Source organism: Lutra lutra, chromosome 2 (genome assembly GCF_902655055.1).
Source record: "Lutra lutra chromosome 2, mLutLut1.2, whole genome shotgun sequence".
In the NCBI taxonomy this organism is placed as follows: domain Eukaryota; kingdom Metazoa; phylum Chordata; class Mammalia; order Carnivora; family Mustelidae; genus Lutra; species Lutra lutra.
The window spans coordinates 186,920,179-186,933,658 of NC_062279.1; the positions used below are offsets into that span (position 1 = coordinate 186,920,179).

General features: G+C 40.3%; 1 protein-coding gene across 5 annotated transcripts in view; it reads left to right on the forward strand.

The window, feature by feature from the left end:
* The window catches only part of CRACD (capping protein inhibiting regulator of actin dynamics), a 272,837-nt gene that overhangs the window by 136,204 nt on the left and 123,153 nt on the right, over positions 1-13,480 (forward strand). The gene's annotated exons all lie outside the window — the stretch shown is intronic.

The following is a 13,480-nucleotide window of genomic DNA, read 5'->3' on the forward strand; positions in this document are numbered from 1 at the left end:
AGGCTTCAACCCACTGAGCCACCCAGGCGCCCCTTAAAAAATTCTTTCTTAATACTGAGTTTGTCTGGCCATCTGTGAGCCTGAAATCAGCATTAGAGCTTTGTTTTTAGTCTTAGTCTTGAAGGATGCACCTGAGAAAAGGAAGGGTACACCAAAACAGGACTGAACACTTTTCCATGATGTCATGAGGGTGACATCCCTGGGTCAGGTTAAATGTGCACAAAACCACCAAAGGCAGTGTTCCCAGAGGAATCTCTAGATCCTGCTCAAGGAAAAACAAATCCCCAAGCTAAGTGTTAAGTCTGGGTGGTGAGACAAAGGGTGGTTGGAAAAAAGGTCAGAAGGTCAAAACCAGAAAAATTAGAGCTATGTCAAGAAGTAGAATGTGAGGGGCGCCTCGGTGGCTCAGTGGGTTAAAGCCTCTGCCTTCGGCCCAGGTCATGATCCCAGGGTCCTGGGATCAAGCCCCACATCGGGCTGTCTGCTCCGCGGGGAGCCTGCTTCATCTTTTCTCTCTCTCTCTGCCTGCCTCTCTGCCTACTTGTGATCTCTGTCTGTCAAATAAATAAATAAAATCTTAAAAAAAAAAAAAAAAAGAAGTAGAATGTGAGACATACTCAGCGGTTCAGAAAGTTGCTTGGCTGAGGGCTTAGGAGGCTTCCTTGTCCATGGCCCTGACTGCATGGTGTGGGGTGAGAGGGGGGAGGTGTCACGTAAGCCTGGACAGGCCCCTTTCTGCTTTTAGAGACTTGCTACCCATTATTTGTTGTGACAGTCTTGTAGTTTCTTTTCAAGGCCCCTTCTTTTTACCTCTTTTCTCAATATGTATTTATTCCTTCCAAGTTTTGGGCTTCTCTTTTCACTTAACAGCTGACTGGCTTGGATCTGTGTGTTGAAGCATATATTCTTCTTAGAATCACAAAAGGGAAAAACTGCCTCTCTTCCAAAGATGCTTCTACTCTGTTAAAATCGATTTTCTTTGATCCTGAAAGAGTGTGGCAAGAGCAAGGTCTTCGTATTTTCCTACTGAATGAAAATGATCCACAGTCTTTGTCTGCCGTCCCCACCACAGCTGGCCACTGCCCAGAATGCAGCAAGGTCCCCTGGGTCTGGCGTGGGGGGCGGGCTCAGAGGTCAGTGAACACAGGTGCGCCCCACCGACTTTTGATGATGTGGCTGGCACCCTGTAAGGCAGAGAAACAGTTGCTGCTCTTGCTGCGGCGGCTGCTGCTAATTGTCAAGAGCCGAGCGAGTCAGAAGTCACTGGTTTGAATTACTTCCCTGCTGCAGACATTCTGGGAAAATACGAGGCTTTTCACAAGAAAGGCCTAAAGGTGACAAGTATTAGAACTTAGTGGCCTACTTAATTCCTCTTATCACTGCAGAATGGGAATAAAATCCTCCTTATTTCCCAGCAGTGGTAAATGGTTGAGAAATGAGAAATACTGAGGTCTTCAGTTAGAAAATATTTAATTATAAAACATTTTTTTTTTATTCGGGTGAAATTCACATAGCATAATAATAGCCATTTTAAAGATTTATTTATTCATTATTTGGGAGAGAGAGCGTGTGTGCTTATGGGCAGGAGAGGCAAGGGAGAGAGAATCTGAGGCAGACTCTGCCCCCTCAGTGCAGAGCCTGACATGGGTCTGCTCAGGGGGCTTGATCCCACAACCCTGAGATCATGATCTGAGGCGAAACCAAGAGTAGGATACTTAACTGCCTGCGCCAACCAGTTGCCCCCAAATTAGCCATTTTATTTTTTATTTAAAAAAAATTTTTATTTATTTATTTGACAGTGAGAGATCACAAGTTGGCAGTCAGAGAGGCAGATAGAGAGAGAGGAGGAAGCAGGCTCCCTGCTGAGCAGAGAGCCCGATGTGGGGCTCAATCCCAGGACCCTGGGATCGTGACCCAAGCTGAAAGCAGAGGCTTTAACCCACTGAGCCACCCAGGCACCCCCAAATTAGCCATTTTAAAGTGAATGATTTAGTGGCCATTAGTACATTCACAGTGTTGAGCAACTATCCCAGAACATTTTCACTGCCCCCTAAATTAGAAAACCCCGTACATGTTAAGCAGTTATTCCCAATTTCTCCTTCCCCTCAACCACTGACAACCACCGATCTGCTCTCTGTCTCCAGGGATTTATCTATTCTAGCTATTTAATATAAATGGAATCATACAGGATGTGACTTTTTGTGTCTGGTAAAACATTTATTTTTAAACACAAGTCATTTTTATATCAGTCTCCTCTTGTCCTAACAGTGGGAGAGCTGGGGTGCTGCCGGAGTGTTAACGTCTCTCTAATTAGGCCCTCGAAGAAAAAAAAACCCTCTTCAGGAATACCTGCTTCACTTCTGCTGCGGGTGGGTTTCTCTTCATGAGGTAACTCGCAGTTTAGATTTAAGTTACTTAATGTTACTTAATTTGGAAGGATATGAAGAATTTAACTTTTCTTCAGGATGGCGGTCAGTCCCCTCTGGCATCCTTCCCCCCACCTCCAGTTTGTGTTGTTGTCTCGTGGTCTGAACCCCAATTTATCCCATCATCCAGATGAACCTGTAACTGATACTTTGGCATCAGGATAGCTAGAGATTATATTGCTAGCTAAGCAACAAAGCGTAGTCTCCCCCCGGGGAGTTGAGTTGAATGATACCAGCCGTTGAAGATGAAAATTTGAGAAATACTTTACATTCTCATCTGTAGAGGAGACTGACCATCCTGCCGCCTCCCTGGTCTCCCCCGTGAAACAGAGGCTGCTCAGGGAGGGCCTCGGGATGCAGACAGCGGGGGCCTGACGTGAGATTCCTCTCTCTCTGTCTCTCTCTCTCTCTGCCACAGTAACCCAAGGTAGGTTGCACAGATGAACCTGGCAGAGAAAGGGGCAGCTGGATGGCAAATAAGGTTCTGAGGGGACCCAAATTCTAGTTAAATCATTTTGCAGGAGCAAAAGATCCTGCTGGTCTAGTGATGCAGAACTCGAGAATTAAATTGGCATAGAACTAGTGCTTTCAGCAAATGCAACCTCTGAAAGTCTCTTTCCTGCGATCCCCTGGGAATGGCAGGACAGTTAAATGGAGGACAAATTATGACTCACTGCCCTCAGATGGTGATTATCGTGAATGTGTTCTGTGCCAGGTGTGGCTGAGGCACTGACTCTCTGCTACAAAATGTCTTCCAGGGATCTGGGAATACCACCTGGAGAGTAACCCATGAGTTGACAACACACAGCAGCGACAGGGATGGGCTGGGGCACTTTTGTTGATTGCTCTTCCTCCTTCTTCTTTCATCTCTTTCTGTCTCCCTCCCTCCACTGACATGTATGGAGCTTGTTCTGTGCCAGGCACTGTGCTGAGGGCCGAGGGTATGAACTCTGACCCCGCCCTCCCTCCTCTGGTCTCCTCTCCACGCATGTTCTCCTGCGGTTGCCGAGCAGTAGAAGTAATTGTATACTTGTCTGTCTTCCAGAGGAGGGGGTAGCTTCTAAAGGCCAGAGTCCTTGCCCTGGAGCCTCTGAATCCAACATTGCCCTAGCAGAACTTTATGGAATTGAATTCAGATATGTAAGCAGATAACCGTATAAAATGTGATTAGTGATATTTGAGAGAGTTGTGCACAGAGTGCTGGGCAACACAAAGGGCAGGGTGAACAACTGCCAAAGGCAGCCGCAGGGCCTCCCAGGGGTGTCATCTGAGCCGTCTTGAAAGATGAGAAGGTGTTTGCCAGACAAATGGGGCTCGGGGTTGGGGCACACAATCTCCAGAGGTCACACCTATGTGAATATGTTTCTTGGGAGGAGGCTGTGATCCTCTAAATCCTGCCCTTTCTTTCTTTAATGAAACTTCAGAAAATAACTCCTTGGTTTGCCACTATCTCTGGATCAAGCCCATGGACAGTATAGCATCTCTTCTAGAAAGTGATAAGCCTTTTTCTTCTAGGGGCTAAAGGCCACTCCCCACCAAAAAATTCTGTTGAATTCCTTATCTCTAAACTGCCATGTGTTTTAATCTTCCTTTTTCACGTTGAAATAAACGTTTAAAAAAGTTCTTTTTTTAAATCAGTTTGAGTGGAGCCAAGATTTCACTCTGATAATCCTTTCACCATTTCAACAAACGTGTGTTGAATGCCTCCCCTGCTCTGGAGTCTCGGCTTACACAGAACGAACAGTGAGCTAGTTTTTGCTCCCAAGGAGACTAAAACTGACACCAAACAGGAAGCTAAAGTAGCACAGGAATGGTCCTCCTTTAGCATTTACTATTAACGTGTACTCTTCATGCACAGAGTTGGTATTGAAACTTTTTGGAGTAGGTGACTCCAATTCTGAACTGAAGTTTAGGGGTCCAAGGAACAATCAAGAAAGCCACCCTTGCCACTAGAAGATTTGCCAGGAAAAGCAAAAAAAATCTTTAGTCTAAAGTTTACTGAGTATGTATTTTAAGGAACCTCAGAAAGTCCACTCCATGCAGAAAGATACCCCAAAAGGAGCACATAAGATAAAGTTTTATATTAAGTATTTGGTTATATATACTTCTATATCTTATTTTCTTGAAAGATTTCATTTATTTATTGAGCGAGAGACAGAGATAGAGCATGAGCAGAGAGAGAAGGAAAAGCAGACTCCCCGCCAAGTGGGGAGCCCAACACCAAGCTTGATCCCAGGACCTAGAGATCATGACCTGAGCCAAAGGCATGACTGACTGAGCCGCCTAGGCGTACTGTATTTTACTTTATTTATTTTTCCAAGTAGGTTCCACGTCTAGCAAGGAGCCCAACATAGGGTCCAAACCCCTGACCCCAAGATTAAGACCAGAGCTGAGATCAAGAGTAAGGTATCCAAACAGCTGAAACCCAGGTGCCCCAATACTTGTTTATTTTAAAAACATGTCATTTGATGTTCGTTTATTTGCCATAAATTTTAGTGTTTTTGTAAGGACTTCAGAATTTTTTGGAACTGGTACACCAATTTATACTTCTGATGATTGCGCAAAGATGTGGCTTAACAGGGTTTGTCTTATCTTTCCCGGTAGGGAACTGCTTAGTTCTGGGATAGATAGTGCCTGTGATCACCTGGTGCCACCACTCCAAAATGCCCTCCTTCTCTTCTCTCTCTTCCCCTCAGCCTCCCTGGCCTTAAAAGACAAAATCAGATGCCAGCTCTTCCATAATTCGTTCTCTGACACCCCTTGCTTCCCAGAAATTACTCATTTTCTTGCCTCCAGACTTCCATAACAGCTCATTCTGCCCCCATATATGCACACAGAACATAACATTTTCTACCCAGTTTATACTTTTGGGTAAATATGTTATATCCCATATGAAATGATAATTTCCTTGGAATCAGTAATATTTTCTTTTGTCTTTATATCTCATCCCTTCTTCCCTCTTCCAGTACCTGTTACATGAAGAGCTATAATGGACACTCAATAATAATTCACCGAAATGGCATCAGTGGATGGAATTTCAGTCTGGATTAGTGAATGCCGGCATCCTTCTGGATGCCATCGTCCATAGCATAAATCCTTAAACCATTGTTTCCCAAAGTAAGTTCCAGTTAAGTAGCCCGTACAAATGTCTAAGGTCAGAACTTATGGAAAATTCTAGTTAAACAAAGTTAAACAGGATTCTTGACTGTATGACTTCCTAAATTGTAGGCACTGAGAGGGAGATAGAGTGAATGATGTTTCCCAAAATTGTTTGACCAGAAAAACCTTGATAATTATCTGAAGATGTATATTAGTTTCCTCTTGCTGTTGTAACAAATTCCCTTGAAGTTAGTGGCTGAAAGCAATGCAAGTTCTGGAGGTCAGAAGTCTAAAATGAGGCAGTAGGGCAGTGTTCCTTTTGTATGCTCAAGGGGGAGAATCCCTTGCCTTGCCTTTTCTGGCTTCTAGAGACTGCCTACTTCCTTGACCTCAGACTTCTCCCTCCCATCCTTAAGGCCAGCAATGTAGTGTAGGGGGTGGAAAAATGTTTCCTTCTAGGTTCTTTGCCTGGTTTAATAATGGAATGGACATAAGATAGATAAACAGGAAAGAAAACAAATTTGGTTTCATACGTCCTGGAGCCCCGTGAAAACACAAGACTCAGAGAAGTAACCAGAGGAAGCTTCTGCACCTCTTAGACAAACAATAAATTTGTGAAGAATTGACAGAACGAAAAGGTCTGGGTTTGGGGTACCAAATTAGTGAAAAAGTAACCAAGGTTGTTTATACAGCTTCTTGGCCCTAACTTGCCTCCCTGGCTAACTTGTGAAGTCTTGAGGTAATAAGTTTCAATCTTCTACCTTCCTGGCATTTGGAGGGTACCCTTCACATGAGAGATTTATTTCCTGCTTTCAGCGGGGACACACAGGAGAGTTAAGAGTGTCCTTCTTGCACTGACTATCCCCCAAGTAACTTTAATTCGAAATAATCAATATGCTAAAATGGTATATTCGAGGTGCCATAGTCTCCCCTTCACTAGCATCTTCCAGTCTTTCTCTGACCCCTGCTTCTGTCAGCATCCTTCTTCCTATGACTCCTGACACTCTTGCCTCTCTTGTAAGGGTACTCGTGATTGCAGTGGGCCTACCTGAGAAATCCAGGATAATCCTCTCACCTCAACATCCTTGGCTTAATCATGTCTGCAAAGCCCCTTTGCTATGTAAGGTAACACGTTTACAGGTTCTGGGGATTAGAAAGTGGCTATCTTGGGGTGGTTCAATCAGTCAATTACTTGCTTTCCGCTCAGGTCATGATCCCAGGGTCCGGGGATCAAACCCCACATCAGGCTCCCTGCTAAGTGGGGAGTCTACTTTTCTTTCTCCCTCTGTCTCTCAAGCCTGCTCATGCTCTCTCTTGCTCCCTCTACTTTCTCTCTCTCTCAAATAAATAAGATCTTGAAAGAAAGAAAGAAAGAAACAGATGATAAAAGCTGTACAAATTATAGAGATCAGAAGTTTAGGGTGCCTGTATGGCTTAGTCAGTTAAGCGTCCGACTCTTAATCTCAGCTCAGTTCTTGATCTCAGGATTTTGAGTTCAAGCCCTGCGTTGAGCTCTATGCTGGGCATGAAATCTACTTTAAAAAAATAAAATTATTTTTTTAATTTTAAATTTATATAAGTTTAAAATTTTAAATTTATGTAAGTTTAAAGTTTATAGTAATGCAGAGAAAGTAATACTTAATAAAAAATGTGGTTGGTATTTGAAAAAGTAGAAGAAAGTAAAAAAAAAAAAAAACATTAAGGTATTAGGACAATTTAGGTGATTACTTTCACCAGGTAGGAAGACGGGTGCCAAAAGAACCTATGGGCATAGCTAGAAAAGCAGATGGAATTTGATTTTTGTAAAGAAATAGAACTTAAAATGGAAACTTGTTATACCTGGCAAAGCAGGAGGGTAACACTCAACCTTTATATAAATTTAAATGGTTCAAAAATCACTTTGCCTTAGTTTGTCAATCCAAGATCAACCTCTGTGAGAACGAATATTTGCAGAATTTGTTGAACTACTTGGAAAATAATACGGGAACAAAAGAAAACATTATCATGATTATTGTTACATTTTATAAACCTACTATTCTCTTAGCTTAAAAACATTACAAGAAATTAGGCTATAATAACAATAATTGTATAACAATACAAATTTTTGGATATCAGAGCATTTTGATACAGAAGAGATATGTGGGAAGGTGTATATTTGGCAAGGTAGAGTTTTCTTCTTCATAGTTTGGGAGTTATGTAGTTTCCTCTAGTGTAAACACTGACTCCATTAATACTGAAAGGGAAAGCCTCCATGAGCTAATCCTACCTTTCCCTTTCAGGTGTGAGGAGTGCAGTAAATTTCTCCCCCTTGGCAGGGGTCAGCAGTTTAATGGAGACTGTAATTCTGTGAATGTGCCGTTTTTATAGACTGTGAAATGCAATAATAATTTCAGTGTTTTATTACAGGTATCAGTTTGTTTCCCCCCATCTATTCCATTTTATTACAAATTATACACATCCGTATGATGAAGGGTAATGTGTTTTCTTTTGTTGAAGTGGAAGGTATAGGACAGAATTGATGATATAAGTGTGGGGGGTTTTGTTTGTTTTGTTTGTTTTTTACAATTTCATAAGTTTGTTCTCACAGATTGCGTGCTGTACTTTTAATTTCAGTAACATTTAACAAACTCATGGCCATGGAGGAAATTAAACTCACACAGAATGTCCATAATGAGACTCTGGGTGCTGTTGCTTCAGGTACGGTACTGAGTGGCTACTCTGAGTGGCAAATTAAAGAGACAAAAGCCATCTTCTCCTTACTGCTTCTAGTGTACAGAACTACTTGGATTTAACCATAAATTACTTGTACAGTAACCTCAACTGCCTGGGACACAGCAAAGCAAAGGCTGCTAAAACAGATGCCATTCATCCTCCAAACTCTGGGGGGAGCTTCTTAGACTTTCGCCTGACACCTAGTGATTCTCTCTATACATACAGTTCTATCCTGTTAGATCATTTAATCTCCTCTTTCACAGGCACACAAAGCACAGATTTAAAAGGAGAAGGAATTATGAGAATCAGACTCACCGACTAGTAAGAAGTGACAGTTAAACACACGAAAGAAGGAGGCAGAATACTTACTTTAAAATGGGCACAGAAATGTTTTAAGGCACCAGGGCACTGATAGGAACAGACCATCTTGAATGCGTCCCTTAAGACATCACTTTATTGCCTTGAAACGAATAGCAATGGCCCCGAGACCCCAGGAACAGTTACGTTCTATTCATGTACAATGTATTATAGAAAAATTTCTGTTCAAAATGCTTTTATTTTTGGTGATACTGAAAGGAATAACATTTAGTTAACCTTATCCTTCCAATAATACCATATAAATAGGAATTGTCATAATATATTGCATTGAAGGAGCCCTAAAATACATCTCTTTTTACTACTAGTGATCAGAATATTTTGACCTTAAATTCTCATTTCATTTTTTTCTCCCAAAATTCCTTCCAATGATGTACATGGAAACCAACAGTGATTGGATTTACCCCCACCTTTCTTGGCAGAGATATAAAGGATCTGTGTATACTAATTCATTCTTGCTGGTGGATTTCTTAGGTGTTATGTCTTTTTGTTTTGTTTTATCTGGAGCAGTTTCTCTCCTTTAAGAAAAATAGGTTTAAAATAGCTTATTTGGGGGCACCTGGGTGGCTCAGTGGGTTAAGCCGCTGCCTTCGGCTCAGGTCATGATCTCAGAGTCCTGGGATCGAGCCCCACATCGGGCTCTCTGCTCAGCAGGGAGCCTGCTTCCTCCTCTCTCTCTGCCTGCCTCTCTGCCTGCTTGTGATCTCTCTGTCAAATAAATAAATAAAATCTTTAAAAAAAAAAAAGCTATTAATAAAAAAAAATAGCTTATTTGGATGTTACAAACTTTCCTCTTTGGGAACGTAGAAATCAAAATTAGGGCAAATGAGAGCTTTGGAAGACATTCTGCATTATGCCTGCGCTGAACTTCTCTTTTTCCCTTTTTGTCCCCATTCAACAACACAGACCCTCTGGCCAGTATGACTTGCCAGTGTGTGAGAGCGTGGCCCCAGAGTAATATTCTGGGACTCATGTTATAAAGCTTTTACTATATCCCTAAGGGAGGTTACAAAGAAATCTATTAGACCTTCCTAGTTCCTTATTGTTTAGGGTAAGTTTTTTGGGGGGAGGGGGAGAATGTTTTTCTTTTTTCCTTGATTATGTGGCTCCCTTGACAGCATTATCTTTCCTCATTAGAAACCATAGCTTTATTTTGCCGTGTGGCTCATCTTTGCAGTTCTGTGATTATAAAGTTGATTCTCAAGTATTTCTTATCCAAACTCCAAGTAAACCAGGCTTCATTATAAGCTGTTATTTCTTTAAATCATGAGAAATTATGTAGTCCATTTGACCACGAGCCTTGAACAGAAGGTAGGACAAGGCACCTTCCCCAGAGCGAATTTGTGTTATTGTAGGTCTTTGACATTAGAAGTTGACTCTGGCATTTAACCAGGGAAGAAACAGACACATAATGATCTGTCTCATTCCTACTCTCCTGTAATACAGCAAGATATTTGTCTAAATGTCCCTTAGATGGGGTAGGAGGTAGTAGTTAATATGGAAATAGGAAAAAACAGTATGCACTGAACCACTTTGCACCTGTGATGAAGTAGATCACAGAACCTTCAAAAGCAGAATTCTCACTCTCTACTTAATGAGAGTTTATTATCTAATTGTGCCAGGCATTGTGCTCTATATGACTTCACAAGTAACACTTTTCTTAAAGCCATGGCCATGTCCTTTTAGTGCCCATAAAATAGAACAAGAAAATGTGTCCCTTCCCCATGCTGACTTCAAAAAAAAAAAAAAAAAAAAAGACGACAAGACAGGACTGAATAGAAGATTGGTACCCTTGAAGTTGAAAATAAGAGGCATAGAGAAAATAATATACTTTAAAATGAGACCAAAGTATTAACCTTAGGTTACTCATTTTTGTTTTGATGGATAATGATTCAAATTTAATAAAACCTGAGCAGCCATAGATCACCTAAGTTCAGTCAAAAGTTTCCTGCCTTTTTCATTCATCAGGTGGATTCCTTTGTATTTTTTCAGCTTCTGGGTTATTATTTGTTTGCATTTTTTCGGGGCTCCTTCTCACCTCTTTCAGAACAGAGTGGCAGTTTGGGGAGGTCCGTTCCCCACAGCTTGGTGCATAGCGGGCAAAAGAAATCCTTAACGAAAGTTGATTTCCAGTCACAGATGTCCCTTCTAAGTTACATTGTCACGGGAAGATGATCTGAAAACACAGTCAGTTGAATGAGATATAGCCACCCAAAAGATTTGTATCAAGGTAGCAAACTAAAAGAAGAAATGTGAAATTCTGTGGGAAATATTGTTTAAATCTTGTTTCATGTTTTTAGCAGTACCTTAATTTAGGTGTGAGAAATAGGCTTGGCTAAAAAGAACCTAACATTTCCTTATGCCCTTAGTTTGAAATCTAACCAGTATTTCAGGATTTCTTCCTGAGGATTTCTCAAGTTTCTTTTCAGGTTGAGGCATTTTCCTACCTGAGCTTTCAAGAACAGATTTTATAACACTTGGAGTTAACTTAAACTTGTAAGATCCCATACACCAGACTGCCATAACACAGAAATATTCTTTTGTTTCCATTCATCATTTGGGAATAAAAATGGATCTTCTTTTTATGTATCTTCTTGAAGAACCGAAAAATTAAAGAAACATTCAGAAGTCTATTTTTATCAAATTTTTTATAGTAGAACAGTTCACTTATATCTTATTGATTATTATGGCTTATTGTTTAGCACTTTAGATGCAGTATTTGTAAGTTCTCCCTTTTTTAGCTTAGCCTTCAAATAGAAAGTTCTAAAGAATAGCTAGTCCCCAGAGAGTTCTTGTCCATTAGAGTACACTGGTGATAAATGGAATCAATTTATTCTTAGTGACTTTTTAATTAACCTAGAACTTAATTTTTTTATATGAAATAGTTCAACGCAATGCAATTTTCAGCTGGGACTCCAGAACCTGAGCCAGAGTAGAAAGAGAAAGAATGAATATCTAAGATACTGTCCCTCTCAATCTGAATATTGTTAATTCTACTAAGCGTAGTGGAAGCATAGATCACTCTACTACACAGGCTCAAGAAGTTGCCTTAGGATCAAAGTCACACAGAATTTTTTGAATATGCTGACACAAATTTCACTGATACTTTAAGAAGCCACATTCAACTGCTTATCAGATATTGTGGCCAAGAACAAGGGGTTGCAAAGAGGTTTGTCTGTGCTATAACTTTTATGTATTCTACTGCCTTCTAGAATTCTTAACATAAAATAGTGGGAAATTAAAAACTGCATTGTAGTATTTTCTTAAAATATATTTTCTTAGAGCAGTTTTAGTTTTATTAGCAAAATTGAACAGAAAGCAGAGTTCCCATATATTGCCTGCACCTGCAATGCAATAATTTTAACTTTAGAATTTTACTTTTATAAAGATCACAACTTTGTTGAGAAATAATACACCTATCATGAGATTTACCTTTTTATGGTGTACAGTTCTGTGCTTTTAGTACATTCATGGCGTTGTGCAACCATGACCACTCTAATTTCAGAATTAAAACTTACTTCTTAATGATGAAATTAAAATACCATTTAGAGAATTTAAAGAAGAGAAAAAATAGTCTCCCAAACTCACCATTCTAACCAAATGTTTGTCATTTTTTGATAAATTTTATTCTAGTTTTTTTTTTTTTTTTAACACATGCAGATATTTTTACAAAGGATGATAGGAGTGTTCTGTGCAGTTATTTAAAAGTTTTCTGGTGAGAGTGGATGGCTCTGTCTCTTTAAGGCTGCTCACAGTGTGATGCGGAGTGCCGTGATTCTTACTGCTGTGTGTACATATGAAATTGTTCGAATGAAGAAAATAACTTCATGGTTGTGTATGCTGTGGTGTGTTGCTTTCCACTAAGCTGTCTCTTGGTATTTGAACATTGCAAAGCACTGTTAAAGCTTTATACTTTGGGTCATTCATAGCAGGTGACATTTTTTTTTTTCCCCCAGTGTTCCAAGATTTATTGTTTATGCACCACACCCAGTGCTCCATGCAATATGGCATCTTTTATTCTTTCTTGCTAGGATGTGAGAGCAATGAAAGATTAAATTAACTAATGAGGCCATTGTGTTCTTAGTTGCTACTGTCCCTTCAGGGTAAGGGCAGCCTCAGCCCTGGGCCTCATGAAGAAGGGACTCAGCTGACATCAGTGCGGGGCGCTGAGCCATGAAGTGTATAAAAATAAATAGTAAGAGAGACAGTGAAAACGTAGGCATGGATATGAGCACATTTACAAAAGTTTCACAAGCAACCAAAAATTGTAAGAAAAGATGTTCTGGGATGTGAATGAAGAAACTTCTTTTGGAATCAGATTAAGAGCATTTGGAAAACACTGATAATGTTATATGCAATAAAGGATGCGAGAAATGGGATACTCCTATGTTATGAGAGTATAATTGGTCAACCTTGTAAGAGGCTAATTTGATGGCATTTATTAAAATTTAAAATGTCTGTTCTCTTTAACTGAATATAACATTCTTAAGAATTGTGCAGAAGTAGGGGCGCCTGGGTGGCTTAGTTGGTTAAGGGTCCGACTTGATCTTAGCTCAAGTCTTGATCTCAAGGTCATGGGTTCCGGACCCACAGTGAACTCCACACTGGGCATGGAGCCTACTTAAAATAAGAATTTTGCAGAAGTAATAGCATTGTATATAAAAATGCATATACAGACATATTCATTGAAGCCATATTTGCAATGGTAAGAAACAATCTATTGCTCAGCAATAGGAGAATTGGCGAAATAAATCATGGTTCAGATAGCCATTAAGAAGAACAAGGTTCATGTATATTTGTGTGTGTGTATGTGATGCCCAATGTAGATGTGCATGATATACTTTCATGTGAAAAGATGAAAATGGTAT